Genomic DNA, 17,232 nt, shown 5'->3' on the forward strand with positions numbered 1-17,232 from the left:
TAAAAAAAATTTTACCCGAAGGCGAGAAAAAAAAAAATGAAAAAGAAAAAATTAAATTAACTGCAAGACTAAAAAAAATCACAGGAAAAAAGCCATGAGTTCCGTGCTTGGCTTTCTCCTCCTCTGGAATTCTGCTGCTCTCCTTGGTATTGAAACCGCACTCCTTGGTAGGTGAACTTGGTCTTGGCTGGATTTCTTGTTGATCTTCTGGGGGAGGGGCCTGTTGTAGTGATTCTCAAGTGTCTTTGCCCCAGGCGGAATTACACCGCCCTTACCTGGGGCTGGGGTGAGTAATCCACTCGGGTTTGCTTTCAGGAGCTTTTGTTCCCTGAGCGCTTTCCGTAGAGTTCCAGAGGACGGGAATACAAATGGCGGCCTCCTGGTCTCCGGCCCGGAGGAGCCGAGAGCCCAGGGCCGCACTCCTCAGTGCGCGCTCAGAGAACCACGCCCAGTTACTCCCGTCTGCCTGACCTCCAGCCGCGCTACGAGCTCACCGAGCCTGCGACCGGTTCAAGGTAACACGGAGCTGTGAGCTTACTGTCGGCTCTGTCTCTGTAGCCGGCTTTCCCGTTCCAATACCCGCAAGCTCTGCGACACTCAGACACCCCCGATCCTTCTGTGACCCTGCGGGACCTGAGGCCACGTTGACCCCGCGTGGGCTTCGCCCTGGTTTAGCCTCTGGAGCGATGTCCCTCAGCGGAACAGACTTTTAAAAGTCCTGATTTTGTGCACGGTTGCTCCGCCGCTTGCCGGGAGCCGGCCCCTCCCCCCGGGGTCTATCTTCCCGTCGCTTTGGATTCACTTCTCCGCCGGTCCTACCTTTCAGAAAGTGGTTGTTTTTCTGTTTCCAGAATTGCTGTTATTCTTCTCTTCGATCTGCTGATGGATTTTCAGGTGTTTGCAATCTTTAGATAAGCTATCTAGCTGATCTCCAGCTAGCTGAAGCAGTCTCAGCCTGCTACTTCTCCGCCATCTTGACTCCTCCCCCCTCTTTTTGAGTGCTTTTAACCAGACTCCAAGTTAATGATGGTCCCCAATCACAGGGCACTTTTTTTAAAAAAAAAGATTTTATTTATTTATCAGGGGGGTGGGAGAGAAAGAGCACAGGCAGACAGAATGGCAGGCAGAGGCAGAGGGAGAAGCAGACTCCCTGCTGAGCAAGGAGCCAGATGTGGGACTCGATCCCAGAACGCTGGGATCATGACCTGAGCCGAAGGCAGCTGCTTAACCAACTGAGCCACCCAGGCGTCCCACAGGGCACTTTTTTATTGGGTATTTCTTTCCAATGGGTCACTTCTGGTGGCTTGCTCCCCTTCTGATTATCCTCCCACATCAGTCCAAGCATTTCCACTGTGGTTTACCTCTCCATTAATGTCTTCTGTCCCCAAAGAGATCCAGAAGTGTATAATCTTATATCTCAGGCTGATTTTGTGGGTGTTCAGAGTGTTCTGGTAGACATTCAGCTCACTTTAGGGGACCAGTTGAAACAAGATCTCCTAATTCTCCACCATCTTGCCCATTACCCAAGATTTATAGTTTTAAATGACTATGAGAAAAGAGTAAATATATCAAATAAATAATCTAAACTCCTATCTTAAGATACAAGAAAAAGACTCAACTAGAAAATCAAGTATGTAGAAGTAAATAAATATTTGAACAAAGTCAATGAAATACAAATAAAACCTCCAAAAAACTGTAAAGAAAACCCATGAGACCAAAAGTTACATTTCTTCAAAGGTTAATGAAACTCTAAAATCTAAAAAGACTTTAATTAGACTGAACAAGAAACCAAAAAAGTTAGGAATGAAAGAGGGGCATTGCTAATGACCTCTAGATTCCATCAGAAATATTATTTACCTCTCTATCTCCCCATGTCCTCCATGTTATTGAAGAGAGTTGGGGGAAATTGGAAGGGGAGGTGAACCATGAGAGACTATGGATTCTGAAAAACAATCTGAGGGTTTTGAAGGGGCGGGGGCTGGGAGGTCGGGGTACCAGGTGGTGGGTATTATAGAGGGCACGGATTGCATGGAGCACTGGGTGTGGTGCAAAAATGATAAATACTGTTATGCTAAAAATAAAAAATAAATTAAAAAAAGAAATATTATTTACCTTGTGTTTTCTTGAGGGGAGATGGATATGGAGGAATCCAAGGTATAGTTTCACTTAAGACTCAACAATGTGCCACTGATTAGATTCCAATCAATATCAGTGCTTATCTCTGTGAAACTTCCAGAAGGTCCCTTGACACTATCGTATAACCCATTCATATTTATCTATGTTTCTAGCCAATGTCTGTTTTAATTAGTCAATAACTTAATCAATTTTAGGAGACCTTTCATAATCTCAACTTTAGATGCATACATTAATGATATTGTGAGTCCTCCATATTTTCCATTCCTATGGATTCTAGGATTTGGGGCATTTTTGTGTTTAGACCAAAGCATAAAAGCATAGTTCTTTTCAGGCAAGAAGATGACATTGGACAAAGTAAGGTATGTGATTGAGAGAACATCCCTGAGCCCTCAATAGTGTGTCCTGTTGGGTACAAGCATTAGAAAAGAATAAAAAACTACTGTAAACACATTTCATGACAAGCTGGAAGACTGTATGCACTCCCAACCTGTTTAGTTATTTTCCTCAATTTACTGTACACCTTGGCTCTCAAAAGAGTTGATGTCATATTTCTGAGGTGAAAATTAGTTCTTGGGAGCAAAAGAAATCTTAAATATTAAGTGTATCATGGCCCTCCAGACAGCCACCATACATAAGTGATATAAAACGTATCTATGGTATTAAAGTTTAAGGTTAAGAAAACTAGGGGGAGATGTCTAAAAAAGATATCCATGAAGGTGATAATAATTTTTTTAAATGTTGATAAACACTATCATACAAGTCTAAAGAAAATCTATTTCTGCCATCTAACTGTAAGAATCAGATGTGATGGAAGCTAGAGCAGTTGCTACAGTTGGTCAAGATTTCCTCAGTAGTAGCAGTTTTTTCAGTGACAGTGGTTCTTTTCCCATTTAGATTCATTTAATATCTTTTTCTTCCAGGATATATTATTCTAATTTAGATCTTAAATATTTTCTGAAGAACTTTATCTGTGTGGTTCCTTTGAAAGGAAAGGCTTTTGTCTTTCATTGGGACTTTGAGAAAACCCCAAGGTCCACATCTATTTATTTGCTAATAGCAATTTTCAGAATCAAATTTACTCTGAGACCAGAGAATTATATATGCACAATGTTATCCCATTATTTTGGCCCCTGAGATTTATAAACTTTTGTTCAGCAGGAGCCAAACTTCTGTTGGAAATAAATTATCTGGAACTACTCTCATATATGCCAATACATTATTAAATATATGGATCTTATAAAAATAACTCTTTAAAATATCTGTTGTTAAAATCTTTACTAAGATAATTTTGGTGAAAATATATTTGAAAATAGAATTATAAGATACCACATAATGATAAATATCTCTAAATTTGTCAGTAGACAGGAACTGAAATAAAGAAGACAGTGGTATTGTATCAATATGTTTATATTCAGAAGACAAATACACTTTGTAACAATTATGGGTTTTTTGCTTAGTTTTTCTTTATATAAAGGTTAACATTTTACACCTCTACATAAATTTAGTACTTAAGATATTTTAATGGTTTACATGTTAAAAGAAGAAAATCTAAATATATTTGATTTTTTTAAAAATATATTTGATTAACTTTGTGATATGATGTTCTACAGATGACTTCAGAAAGACATTTTAGGACATTGCTTTAAGATAGACATAGTTCTAGTTCACTGAGTAATCAGTAAATTTGAGATTTAAGAAAATAACTTTGTTTTGTGGCAAATATTTGACTGTTGTTATAAAAGAGTAATTTAGTTTAGTCTAATTTTTCCAAATATTTGTATGTTATTGATGTGTGTATTTTCTTCTGAAGATGGTCTTGAAAACATTGATAAATAACAATTTTCTTTTGTAATTGGAATTGTTGGGAAAGTCCCTTGGACTTCACCAGATAGTAATAGAGAAACCATATTTTTAATGATCTATGTATAATAGTAAAAATGTTTTGTAACATGCAGTCTTAATAGGATAAGAATATTTTACTTTGCTAAAATAATTATTAGCCAGCCAATTTTGGGGTCTATTGGATCTCAGGGGAAGGGAGAGCAGTACAAATTTGAAGGTTGTGCCCATGACACATAAAGACTTAGTAATATCCACCCTTCAAAATCTGTAAAACATGATACCCACAATTTGTGAATATTTTATTGCAAAATGTGATTACATACACAGCTCTTTGTGTATATAGATAAATTTATATTTATATCTGCATATTTTTTCTTAATTCGTTATTTTTCCTCTTTTTTTTCCTGCCAGATAATGATGGATGCATATGCCATTTCCAGAGAGTGAGATGACAAATTATTTTTAAGTCAGTGCTACCTGTGGCCTTTTGGACGCCCTTGCAGGTATGACTACATTATCAGGAACTGCATAATTACTGGGAAAAAAAAAATCCCAAGAGGGACAGCAGTTGATAGATCTTACTCTTCTTAAGCTTGATGACATTTGGTTGTAATGAAATATCATTAAAAACCCATCCAATATCCAGGTAATAGTGGGCACAAAAACTGGGAGTTGTATCTGTGGGTCCTGACAGGTCTTACCAAATAGGGGACTTCCTCAACAATCACTCCTAAAACAGAATCAACTTCTATAAGACCATTTACTAAGTTGCTTCTCAGGTCTTTATTTCTATGTTTGACTAATCAAATAGGCTTTTAATTTCTTATGACCTGATTTTTTTTTCAGTGTAACAGTATTCATTATTTTTTCACCACACCTAGTGCTCCATGCAATCCGTGCCCTCTATAATACCCACCGCCTGGTACCCCAACCTCCCAACCCGCCACTTCAAACCCCTCAGATTTTTTTCAGAGTCCATAGTCTCTCATGGTTCACCTCCCCTTCCAATTTCCCCCAACTCCCTTTCAATGACCTGATATTTTTAGTTTACTTTTGTGATACAAGTACCTATGGATTGCCAGGCATAGAATAGGTTCTCAATGAACTTTTATTGAATATAGATATATAAGTAGATTATTTAAGTGATTTTGTAAATAACCTGGCCAACTAAGCAGAAAGTGATAAATTATGGGGGGAAAAGAGGCATGATTTTCAGTGGGATTCAAGAAATTCAGGCTGTCTTGGAAATGCACAGGAGAGAAAGGTTCTGATAAAATATGTTGATATTGAAATGTATAGAGTTATAGTGCAAATAGCTGTAGTTTCAGAGCTGTATGAGAGTAAGAAACAGCTCCCAAATGAAATTAATATGAAAGAGTACCAAAGAATAACTTCCCAGTATCCAGCTGATTAACCTTTTTCACTAGAAGTGGTATTTCTCATTTTTCTCCCTCAGATTACTTCTTGGGAACTCTTGGGTATGAATGATACCAGTAAATCTCTGAAACAAGACTCTTCAGACAAGGAGACTGTGGTCTGAGGACCACACTTTGAAGGTAATGTTTTTTCAGAATAGTTCTTGATTTCTAGGAGCAATCATATTTAAGTAGGAAAATATATGTTAGTTTTCTGAAGATTGATGATTTGGCTATATTCTAATTGAAGATTGATGATTTTGGCTATATTCTAATTGACTCAAGGGCCACAGTGCATCGGAGTTAAGAGATACAGCTTCTCAGGTGGTGCAGTCTGTTAAGTATCCAACTCTTGGTTTCCACTCAGATTGTTATCTCAGGGCCCTGTGTCGGGATCCACACTCAGTGCCGAGTTTGCTTAAAACTCTCTCTTCCTCTCCCTCTTCCTTTCCTCTCTTCTCTCTCTCTCTCTCTTTCTCAAATAAATAAATAAATATATTTTTAAAAAGAGATACAGATTTTTTTATATACCTTCATAGATATTCTATATTTCTGTTAGTGTGTTTATGGTGAATATGAAAGATTTCCTTAGCTTTTCTTATCCAATGATCTAAGCTCCTACTTGGCTGAATTCATTCTGTTAACAGAAAGTGGTTGTGTGCATGAGATTTAGTGGTTTTCAGTATCTATTAGACTGGAAGGAAGGATAATAGTTTTGTCTGAAATAATTGATCAAATGAATGAGTGACCTAGAATTTTAAGGTCCAATACAGAGAGAAAGAGATAAAATTCTTAGTTAATTGAAGATATCTATTAGTTTTTAGCTTGGTGAAGAAGAAAAAGTAGCACTGATGTTGATTTAGGAAGGTTTAAAGTAATTTTTCTGGCCACATGGTGAATGCAGCATCTGAAAATGTGGCTTTCTTTTTGTCCTCTGAGTAGATTCTACATAGCACATGTAGACGTAGAGTATATAAGGATTTCATAGTCCTCAGTGTGCTCCTTAGAAAATGTCTCTCACCTTTGCCATTTTTTCCTCTGTATCCTTGCAGGTGGTGACCACCAATATGAGGTCGATTTGTTATTGAGGGTGCCATTACTTCTACCACCAACTGCACCAAAACAATGATACACTCTTCTTTATTCTTGGCGATTCCTCTCTTTCCTGTGTTGCAGTGGACACCTCCTGCAGATAAGAAATGCTTAACTGAGAAATGCTCATGTTGGGATATCATCGATGAGACTTTAATTTGGGCATGGTGACTGTTTCCCTTGCTGCCACTTGACTCAATCCCAGGAGCCTCAGTAGAGGAAATATTATTATACAAGAAACTCAAAATGGTGGAATTTCTCAGTGCTCCCATAAATATAAATTTATAATTTCCATTTACCATATGGTAAAAATTTTAAATAGGATATATTAAAATAAACTGCACAATTTTTTTCAAAAATTCAAAGCATATTTAAATATCTAATATATAAATTATGTGCCCTCCTCTCTGCCAGTTCTCTCTCCCAGAGTTTTCTTCTCTTAAGAGTTGTGTGCATTCTTTAATTGGATAGATGCACACACACAGACACACATATACACAAACTATTTAGAGGGGTTCTGGAAGTGGGGCCATACTGTACACATTCTTGTGCAAATTGCCTTTCATTTTACAGTTTTAATACCCTTTTCTATTTCAATAATATACATCTGTGTCATTTGTTGAATGACTGCATGACTGTTTTGTAGATGAAATATAATTAAATGTTATAAGACTTTCTCATCCATAGATATTTGTTAGCACAAAATTTTTGTGCAGTGAACCTCCCTATCAATAATTTTGCATTTGTCTCTTATATAATAATAAATTACTTAGCAGTTGAAATACTGGGATTATGCACATTTAAAATTATTACAAGATTTCCTTAAAATGTGTTAACAACTTTATCTTCAAATGGCAATGAATGAGATTGCCAGCTTTCCCACAACTACACAGATAATGGATTTTATAAATATTTAAACTTTTTGCAAATGTGATAGCCCAAACTATTGTCTTAAATTGTATTTCTTTTGTTTTTGAGTTTGATCATTTTTCATATGTTTATTAGCCATTTGTATTCTTTAATTTCCTCTTTATGTCCAATTTTGGGGGTGGAGGTTTAATCTTCTAATTTTGAAGAGCTAATTTATTATTGAGGAAAAAAGGTTTGGATTGTTAAGCTTTACAGATATTTTTTATGCACTTTTAAACTTTATTTTTGTTATAAGAATGTGTATGATTGTTATATGTCCAAGTATAACCATGTTTGCTTTAATGGCTTATGAGTTTCATGACATTTTGGAAAAAGATTTATACTGATTTCATAAAACCGTTCACCTATGTTAACTTTTATTCTTTTGTCTTTCTTTTATTCAAATTCTTAAATCATGAGAAATTTTTTTGATTTGAAATCTTAAAGTTGCCAAGTTATTTGCCATTACTTGCGATTATTTGCCAATAATTGCCCATTTATCTGTAATGCCATCTTGCACACGTGCTGTATTCTCATCTGTGACTGGCACCATTTTTGTTCTGTGGATCTGTGTGTCTCTTCTTCTGCCTCCTGTTTCATGTGTCTTCTCGTTGAAAGAAATTACAGTTTAGACTGCAATTTCATCAACTTTAATAAATTAATTTAGGGGAGAATTTGGTTTTTAATAATATAAGTCTTCCTACCCAAGAATAAGGTATGTCTTTCACTTTATTAAACAATTTTAATTACTGTTAATATTTTCACTTTGTGATGGGGGGTTTATTTTCTCCCTTGATATTTTTTCTACATCTGAAAGTTTTGCTTTGGGGGGTAAGTGCTCACCTTACTCTTTTTCATGACTTTTCAGATTTTTTCAAAATACGTACCAAAACCTTTACAAATACTGATCACCTTGATTCTTTTCTTCCAAGTGATATTGATTTATTTATATTGATAATGTTCACTGACTGGTACTTTCAGAGCACTTACATGCGAAATTATTACACATTCTTAATTTAATCAGTTTTTAATGGAATGTTTCTCAGGTTTGACCAGTACATTGTTGCTGGTTTATTACCCCAAAAGACTCCAAGGAAAAAAAAACTATAATCAACAAAAGCTGTGTGTTAAACTTACTGCAGCAAGGGAAAACACCATTTGACAATGTTTAATAGTGTTCTAAAAGTTGGCTTTGAGGTCTGGGCTGATGTGATTTAAGATGGGCTTTTCAAACATAGAACTGGCTAAGAATGGACAAAATTTGTGAAGCAGTAGTATAAGGTTGGCAAAAGAGTAGCATGAAGTCCTTGATGTGAGTCTAGGAAAACAAATTGTTGTCTGATGAGCTGTATGCCTATGCGAGTAAGATGTTTTCAAAGCTAGAAGAGATATTAGCTTATATGAGAAAACTGTAAATGTATTTATTTGTTTGCAGTTCTATCTTTTGTATAGGACTCTACTAGGGGTGGTATCAAGTCCTAGTCCCAATAGGTAAGTTATTTTGATTTAGGTGGTCTCAACCATCAATGAAATAGGTGAATTTTAAATTTGAAATGTTTTTGTGTATCATGTTAGGTAAGTCTCCCACTTTATATATATTTCTAAGAAAATTTAATCAGAACCAGATTGTAGATGGAATAAATGCTTTTTGCATAAAAAATTGTATTGTTCTTCAAACTTTTATTATTGTGAAATAATTCTATTATTGAAATTTTCTTTTATTCCTTAAATGAGAAAACCCTATTTGGTACCAAAAAGTTGCTCTAAATTTATTACTAAATTATGAGTATCTTAATTTGATTTTGACTTTTTGCAAGTATACTATTAAATGAAGTTGATCTGCAATTTTTTTCTTTTTTTAAAATTTCTTTTCAATGTTCCAGAATTCATTGTTTATGTACCACACTCAGTGTTCCATGCAATATGTGCCCTCCATAATACCCACCACCAGGCTCACCCAACTTCCCACCTCTCACCCCTCTATATATTTGCCATATTTTGATTTCAGATGCTCTGTTTGCATTAAGTAATTTCTAGGATTTTGTTTTTTATTCAATTCTGTAGAATGGGTTGAAAATCTTTAGCATTAAAATGAATAGTTAAGTGAACACATCAATTAAATAATCTGGCCTCTCCTTTGATTTTGGTGGTTTGAAGTTTGAGGCTATCTAGAAAATTTTCTCACCTTTTTCCACAGTGATTCCTTTTTTTTTTTTTTTTCAACTTTTACTTAACTTGTTTCATCCTAGAAAATCGTAAGTCAAGCATATTTTCCAACACAGTGACAGGAAGTTATGCAAAGTGTTCTTTCATCACTCTTATTAAATTCTCATTTCAATTAATATTAATTTTCATCCCAGTTTTGGTTATTTCTGCTATGCTTTTTCTTTTTAGTGAAGTCTAACTCATGGAATTTTAGCAATATTAGCTCTTCCTTTTCCTTTCCCGCAATCAGCTTTTTGGTGTAACTTATCAGTGTGGGGTTTTTTTATGTTCTAATTTATTTATATATTTTTCTGTAGTCTTTTGTATTTTTTAAATAAATTCTAAACATGTATAATACTCCTATTTTCACTTGTTTTGGTAATGAAAGATTGTTCTATTGTAACTTTTATAAAACTTCTCTCATTATGAACACAGTGTAAACATGCAGAGTGTAAAGAGAAAAGAACAGTAAATTTGCAGACATCAGGAAACCAGGGTCCACCATTATCAACAGTTTGTCATATTTACTTCATGTTAATTATAAGGTATTGTCAAATAACTTACAGAAATTATAAAACTTCTCTTTCCCAGAATCATTTTTAAAATTGTATATTTTTACAGGTAATATATGTTACAAAATTCCAAAATTTACAAAAGTATATTCAGAAAAAGTAATTCAGCTCAATTCTGTGCTTTATAACTACCCAATTTCCCGTTTTTGGAGAAAACTAGCCTTATAGCTTCTTGTTTCTCCTCTCAGACACACACAGACACAGACACACACACACATTTTGTAATGTTGTGTATCTTAGTTTTCTGTATTTATGTACTACATAAATCTTTTACTATTTCTAGGGACACTTGGATGGCTCAGCTGGTTAAGCATCTTCCTTCAGCTCAGGTCATGATCCCAGGGTCTGGGAACTAAGTTCTGCACTGGACTCCTTGTTCAGTGGGGAGCGTACTTCTTCCTCTGCCTCTGCCACTCCTCCTGCTTGTTCACTCTCCTTTTCTCACAAAAATACATAAATAAATCTTTTTAAAAAAGGAATATTATACTATTTCTAGCAAATCAATTAATATCAGTATTGAGAAGCTTTTTAAATATTTATATTCTCACACAGCTAACATTTCCATAGTTAAATGCAGAGATCTTAACTGTATAATTCATTGAGTTTTCTAAGTGCATACCCATGCAACTACTACCTTAATCAGGAAGTAGAATCTTTTTATTACTTGAGAACCTCCTCTGCTGCTTCAATCACATCTATTTCTCATAGGAAACAGTGTTCTAATTTCTATAATAGATGAGTTTTATCTGTTCTTGAGATTAATACAAATTGAATCACACAGTATGTGCTCCTTTCACCTATCATGATATTAGAATTCATCCATGTTATTCTGTATATTAATGGATTTTAAAACTTTCAACTGCAGGGTAACATTTAACTGAATAGGCATATTATAATTCACTTACCTATTCTTCTGTTGATGGAGAATAGGTAATGGGCTGTTTCTAGCCATTTTGAATATGTTAGCAGGTCTCTTATATAATTGCCTAAAAATGGAATGTGCTTGATCATAAGATATAATTTGCTTAACTTTATAGGAAACTTCAAAAATGTACTCTAATATTTGGCAGATTTTTACACTCTCAACCCATGATATATGATATTTTCAGTTACTATACATTATCACTAACCTTGGACATTGTCATTCTCTTAAATTTTATCTATTTCAGTGGGTGTGAAGTGGTATCTTACTGTGACTTTAATTTTCAATGTGTTTATTTAAAAAGATAAACAATTTTTCATGAAGTTAGCTGCCAGTTATATATATTATTTGTTAAAATTTCTGTTTCTTTTTTCCAAAGTTTATTTTTTTCTTCCAAGCTTTTATTTAAATTACAGATGGTAACATTCAATGAAAAATTTGATTCAGGTATATAATTTAGTGATTCAACACTTATATACAATACCAGTTCTCATCAAAGCAAGTGCATTTTTTAAGTCTTAAATAATGTATTTTTTTTAATTTTCAGCATAACAGTATTCATTGTTTTTGTACCACACCCAGTGCTCCGTGCCCTCTATCTACCCACCACCTCATTCCCCCAACCTCCCACCCCCTGCCCCTTCAACCCCCTCAGAATTTTTTTCAGAGTTCATAGTCTTTCATGGTTCACCTCCCCCTCCAATTTCCCCCAACTCCCTTCTCCTCTCTAACTCCTTTTGTCCTCCATGCTATTTGTTATGCTCCATATGATAATGACTCTCTCTGTTTGACTTATTTCACTCAGCATGATCTCTTCCAGTCACATCCATGTGGCTACAAAAGTTGGGTATTCATCATTTCTGATGGAGACATAATACTCCATAGTGTATATGGACCACATCTTCTTTATCCATTCATCCATTGAAGGGCATCTTGGTTCTTTCCACAGTTTGGCGACCGTGGCCATTGCTGCTATAAACATTGGGGTATAGATGGCCCCTCTTTGCACTACATCTGTTTCGTTGGGGTAAATAACCAGGAGTGCAATTGCAGGGTCATAGGGAAGTTCTCTTTTTAATTTCTTGAGGAATCTCCATACTGTTCTCCAAAGTGGCTGCACCAACTTGCATTCCAACCAACAGTGTAAGAGGGTTCCCCTTTCTCCACATCCTCTCCAACACATGTTGTTTCCTGTCTTGCTAATTTTGGCCATTCTAACTGGTGTAAGGTGATACCTCAATGTAGTTTTAATTTAAATCTCCCTGATGGCTAGTGATGATGAACATTTTTTGCATGTGTCTGTTAGCCATTTGTATGTCTTCATTGGAGAAGTGTCTGTTCATATCTTCTGCCCATTTTTTGATATGATTATCTGTTTTGTGTGTGTTGAGTTTGAGGAGCCCTTTATAGATTCTGGATATCAACCTTTTGTCTGCACTGTTATTTGCAAATATCTTCTCCCATTCCCTGGGTTGCCTCTTTGTTTTGTTGACTGTTTCCTTTGCTGTGCAGAAGCACTTGATCTTGATGAAATCCCAAAAGTTCTTTTTCACTTTTGTTTCCTTTGCTTTTGGAGACATATCTTGAAAGAAGTTGCTGTGGCTGATATCAAAAAAGTTACTGCCTATGTTCTCCTCTAGGATTCTGATGGATTCCAGTCTCACATTGAGATCTTTTATCAATTTTGAGTTAATCTTTGTGTACAGTGTAAGAGAGTGGTCAAATTTCATTCTTCTACATACAGCTCTCCAATTTTCCCAGCACCATTTATTGTAGAGATTGTCTTTTTTCCATTGTATATTTCTTTCTGCTTTGTCAAAGATTATTTGCCCATAGAGTTGAGGGTCCATATCTGGGCTCTCTACTCTGTTCCACCGGTCTATGTGTCTGTTTTTATGACATTACCATGCTGTCTTGGTGATCACAGCTTTGTAGTAAAACTTGAAATCAGGTAACGTGATGCGCCCAGTTTTATTCTTGTTTTTCAACATTTCCTTAGCGATTCCAGGTCTCTTCTGATTCCATACAAATTTTTGGATTATTTGCTCCAGCTCTTTGAAAAATGCTGGTGGAATTTTGATCGGAATGGCATTAAAAGTGTAGATTTCTCTAGTCAATATAGACATTTTAACAATGTTTATTCTTCCAGTCCAAGAGCATGGAATGGTCTTCCATCTTTTTGTGTCTTCTTCAATTTCTTTCATGAACGTTCTGTAGTTCCTCGAGTACAGATCCTCTTTGGTTAGGTTTCTTCCTAGGTATCTCATAGTTCTTTCTGCTCTAGTAAATGGAATTGATTCTCTAGTTTCCCTTTATGTATTTTCATTGTTAGTGTATAAGAAAGCCACTGATTTCTGTACATTGACTTTGTATCCTGTCACGTTACTGAATTGCTGTATGAATTCTAGTAGTTTGGGGGTAGAATCTTTTGGTTTTTCCATATAAAGAATCATGTCATCAGCAAAGAGAGAGAGTTTGACTTCTTCATTGCCAATTTGGATACCTTTTATGTCTCTTTGTTGTCTGATTGCTGTTGCTAGGACTTCTAATACTATGTTGAGCAAGAGTGGTGAACGTGGGCATCCTTGTGTTCCTGATCTCAACAGGAAGGCAGCAAGCTTTTTCCCATTGAGGATGATATTTGCTGTGGGTCTTTCATAGATAGATTTGATGAAGTTAAGGAATGTTCCCTCTATCCCTATACTTTGAGGCGTTTTAATCAGGAACGGATGCTGGATTTTGTCAAATGCTTTTCCTGCATCAATTGAGAGGACCATGTGGTTCTTCTTTCTTCTCATATTAATTTGTTCTATCACATTGATTGATTTGCGAATGTTGAACCATCCTTGTAGCCCAGGAATAAATCCCACCTGGTCATGGTGGATAATCTTTTTAATGTGCTGTTGGATCCTGTTTGCTAGGATCTTGTTGAGAATCTTAGCATCCATATTCATCAGTGATATTGGTCTGAAATTCTCTTTTTTGGTAGGGTCTTTGCCTGGTTTGGGCATCAGGGTAATGCTGGCTTCATAGAAAGAGTTTGGAAGTTTTCCTTCTGCTTCAATTTTTTGAAACAGTTCAGGAGAATAGGTGTTATTTCTTCTTTGAAAGTTTGGTAGAATTCTCCAGGGAATCCATCATGTCCTGGGCTCTTGTTTTTTGGGAGGTTTTTGATCACTGCTTCAATCTCATTACTAGATATCAGTCTATTCAAGTTGTCAGTTTCTTCCTGGTTCAATTTTGGAAGTTTACAGTTTTCCAGAAATGCATCCATTTCATCTAGGTTGCTAAGCTTATTGGCATATAACTGTTGATAATAACTTCTGATGATTGTTTCTACTTCCTTGGTGTTAGTTGTGATCTCTCCCTTTTCATTCATAATTTTATGAATTTTGGCTTTCTCTCTTTTCTTTTGGATTGGTGTGGCCAATGGTTTATTGATCTTATTGATTCTTTCAAAACACCAGCTTATAGTTCATTGATACGTTTTACTGTATCTCTGGTTTCTACCTCATTGATCTCAGCTCTAATCTTGATTATTTCCCTTCATATGTGTGGAGTTGGTTTGATTTGTTATTGATTATCCAGTTCTTTAAGGTGTAGAGACAGCTGCTGTGTTCTGTATTTTTCAATCTTTTGAGGGAGGCTTGGATGGCTATGTATTTCCCTCTTGGGACCACCTTTGCTGTATCCCATAGGTTTTGGACTGAAGTGTCTTCATTCTCATTGTTTCCATGAATTGCTTCAGTTCTTCTTTTATCTCCTGGTTGATCCAAGCATTCTTAAGCATGGTGGTCTTTAGCTTCCAGATGCTTGAGTTCCTTCTGAACTTTTCCTTGTGATTGAGCTCCAGTTTCAAAGCATTGTGACCTGAGAATATGCAGGGAATAATCTCAGTCTTTCGGTATCAGTTGAGTCCTGATTTGTGACCCAGTATGTGGTCTATTCTGTAGAAGGTTCCATGTGCTCTGGAGAAGAATGAGTATTCTGTTGTTTTAGGGTGGAATGATCTGTCTATATCTATGAGGTCCATCTCGTCCAATGTGTCATTCAATGCTCTTGTTTCTTTATTGATTTTCTGCTTCAAAGATCTATTTCTGAGAGAGGTGTGTTAAGATCTCCTACTATTAATATATTCATATCAATATGACTCTTTATCTTAATTAACAGTTTTCTTATGTAATTGGCTGCTCCCATATTGGTGGCATAAATATTTACAATTGTTAGATCATCTTGGTGGATAGTCCCTTTAAGAATGATGTAGTGTCCTTCTATATCTCTGACTACAGTCTTTAGTTTAAAATTGAATTTATCTGATATGAGAATCGCCACCATGGCCTTCTTTTGAGACCCATTGGCATGAAAGATGGTTCTCCATCCCTTCACTCTCAGTCTGGGTGTATCTTTAGGTTCAAAATGGGTCTCTTGTAGACAACATATGGATGGGTCCTGTCATTTTATCCAATCTGCAACCCTGTGCCATTTTATGGGTGCATTTAGACCATTCACATTGAGAGTGATTATTGATAGATACGTTTTTATTGACATCATGTTACCTTTGAAGTCTTTCTTTCTGTAGATTGTCTCTATATTTCTGTTCAATGCTATTATTATTATTTTTCCTCTTTTATAGAACCCTCCTTAATATTTCCTGAAGTGTCAGCTTGGTGGTTGCGTAGTCTTTTAAGCTTTGCTGGTCTTGGAAACTCTTTATCTCTCCATCCATTTTGAATTTCAGTCTTGCTGGATAAAGTATTCTTGGCGGCATGTTCTTCCTCTTTAGTGCCCTGAATATATCTTGCCAGCCCTTTCTGGCTTGCCAGGTCTCTGTGGACAGGTCTGACATTATTCTGATGGGCTTTCCTCTGTGAGTAGGAAACCTCTTTGTCCTAGTGGCTTTCAAGAGATTATATCTACAATTATGATTCCTCAATTTGACTATCAGGTGCCTTGATGTTTTTTTTGGAATCTAAAATCTTGGGTGGAGACCATTCGGCCCCTAGTACATGAATGCTGGTTCCATTCGTGAGATTGGGAAAATTTTCATGAAGAACTTGTTCCACCATATCTTCTAGACTTCTTTCTCCTCCCCTTCAGGGATTCCAATAATTCTGACGTTGGAACATTTAATGGCATCATTTATTTCCCTGATTCTGTTTTCGTGGCTTCTATGCTGTTTGTTCCAGACTTCCTCCGATACTTTCTCTCTGTTTGTCCTCCAGATCACTAATTCTATCTTCTATCTCAGTTACCCTAACTTTGAGAGAATTTAGATTAGATTGGAACTCACTGAGAGCATTGTGAACCTCATCCCTGATAGCTTTCAGCTCTGCCCTAAGATTGTGAACATCATCTCTGGTCGCTTTCAGTTTGGCCCTAATAAATTCCATTTTGTCATCATGGCATTCTCCAACCTAGCTATTGCCTGGATAATTGTTAGGCTGAATTCTCTTTCCAACATATTGTCTATGTTGATAGCCATTAGCTCTGTTGCAGAAGGCCCATCCTCTGTATTATTCTTCTGTTGGGCATTCCTCCTCCTAGTCATTTTGGTGAAAGATGACTAAACGGATGTAGCTGGATGTATCAACGATGGTGCAGTCAAGGTGCACCCTGGAACACTTCTGAGCAATCAAAATTCTCCACCCAAATGAGAGGAAAAAAGAAAATAGAAAAGAGAGAGAGAGACAGGAAAGAAAGGGAATATGAAAGAGAAGGTTCATCCAAAATGGGCCTGAAGATAAGATTTATGAAGTATAAAAAAAAAAAGACAAAAAGATTGAATAAAGTATATGACAAGATAATTATATATATATAATTATATATATATTTGCATATATATATATATATGCAAATAAAGAAAGAACCTCATCAAAAAGAACCCCAAGTGTAAGATTTATATACTATAAGGACAAACACAAAAACACAGAAACACTGGTGGAAGAAAAAGGTAGGAGAGTGGTTATAAATTTTCAGTGTGGGCGAGGAAGTTTGTTTTGATTCTTTCTGGATTCATCTTGATATCTTTGTTAAAGGACTCAACTTTCCTAAGATAATGGGGGATTAAAAATTGGTTTACCTATAGGGGTAGTATTTATTGGGGAAAGGGGATTACTTTCGAGTTTAACTCTATATGAAT

General features: G+C 35.8%; 1 long non-coding RNA gene across 2 annotated transcripts in view; it reads left to right on the forward strand.

Annotated features, from left to right (window-relative positions):
* LOC132029117 (uncharacterized) overlaps nucleotides 1–7,774 on the forward strand; it is a 56,237-nt gene extending 48,463 nt beyond the window's left edge. For both annotated transcript variants that reach the window (XR_009407720.1, XR_009407721.1), the window contains 3 exons: nucleotides 4,390–4,481; nucleotides 5,435–5,534; nucleotides 6,446–7,774. This is a non-coding gene — a long non-coding RNA (uncharacterized LOC132029117). The remainder of the gene's footprint in view (nucleotides 1–4,389; nucleotides 4,482–5,434; nucleotides 5,535–6,445) is intronic.
* Nucleotides 7,775–17,232: the final 9,458 nt, after the last annotated feature.

The sequence above is a fragment of the Mustela nigripes genome, chromosome 13 (assembly GCF_022355385.1).
Source record: "Mustela nigripes isolate SB6536 chromosome 13, MUSNIG.SB6536, whole genome shotgun sequence".
NCBI classification, from domain to species: Eukaryota; Metazoa; Chordata; class Mammalia; order Carnivora; family Mustelidae; genus Mustela; species Mustela nigripes.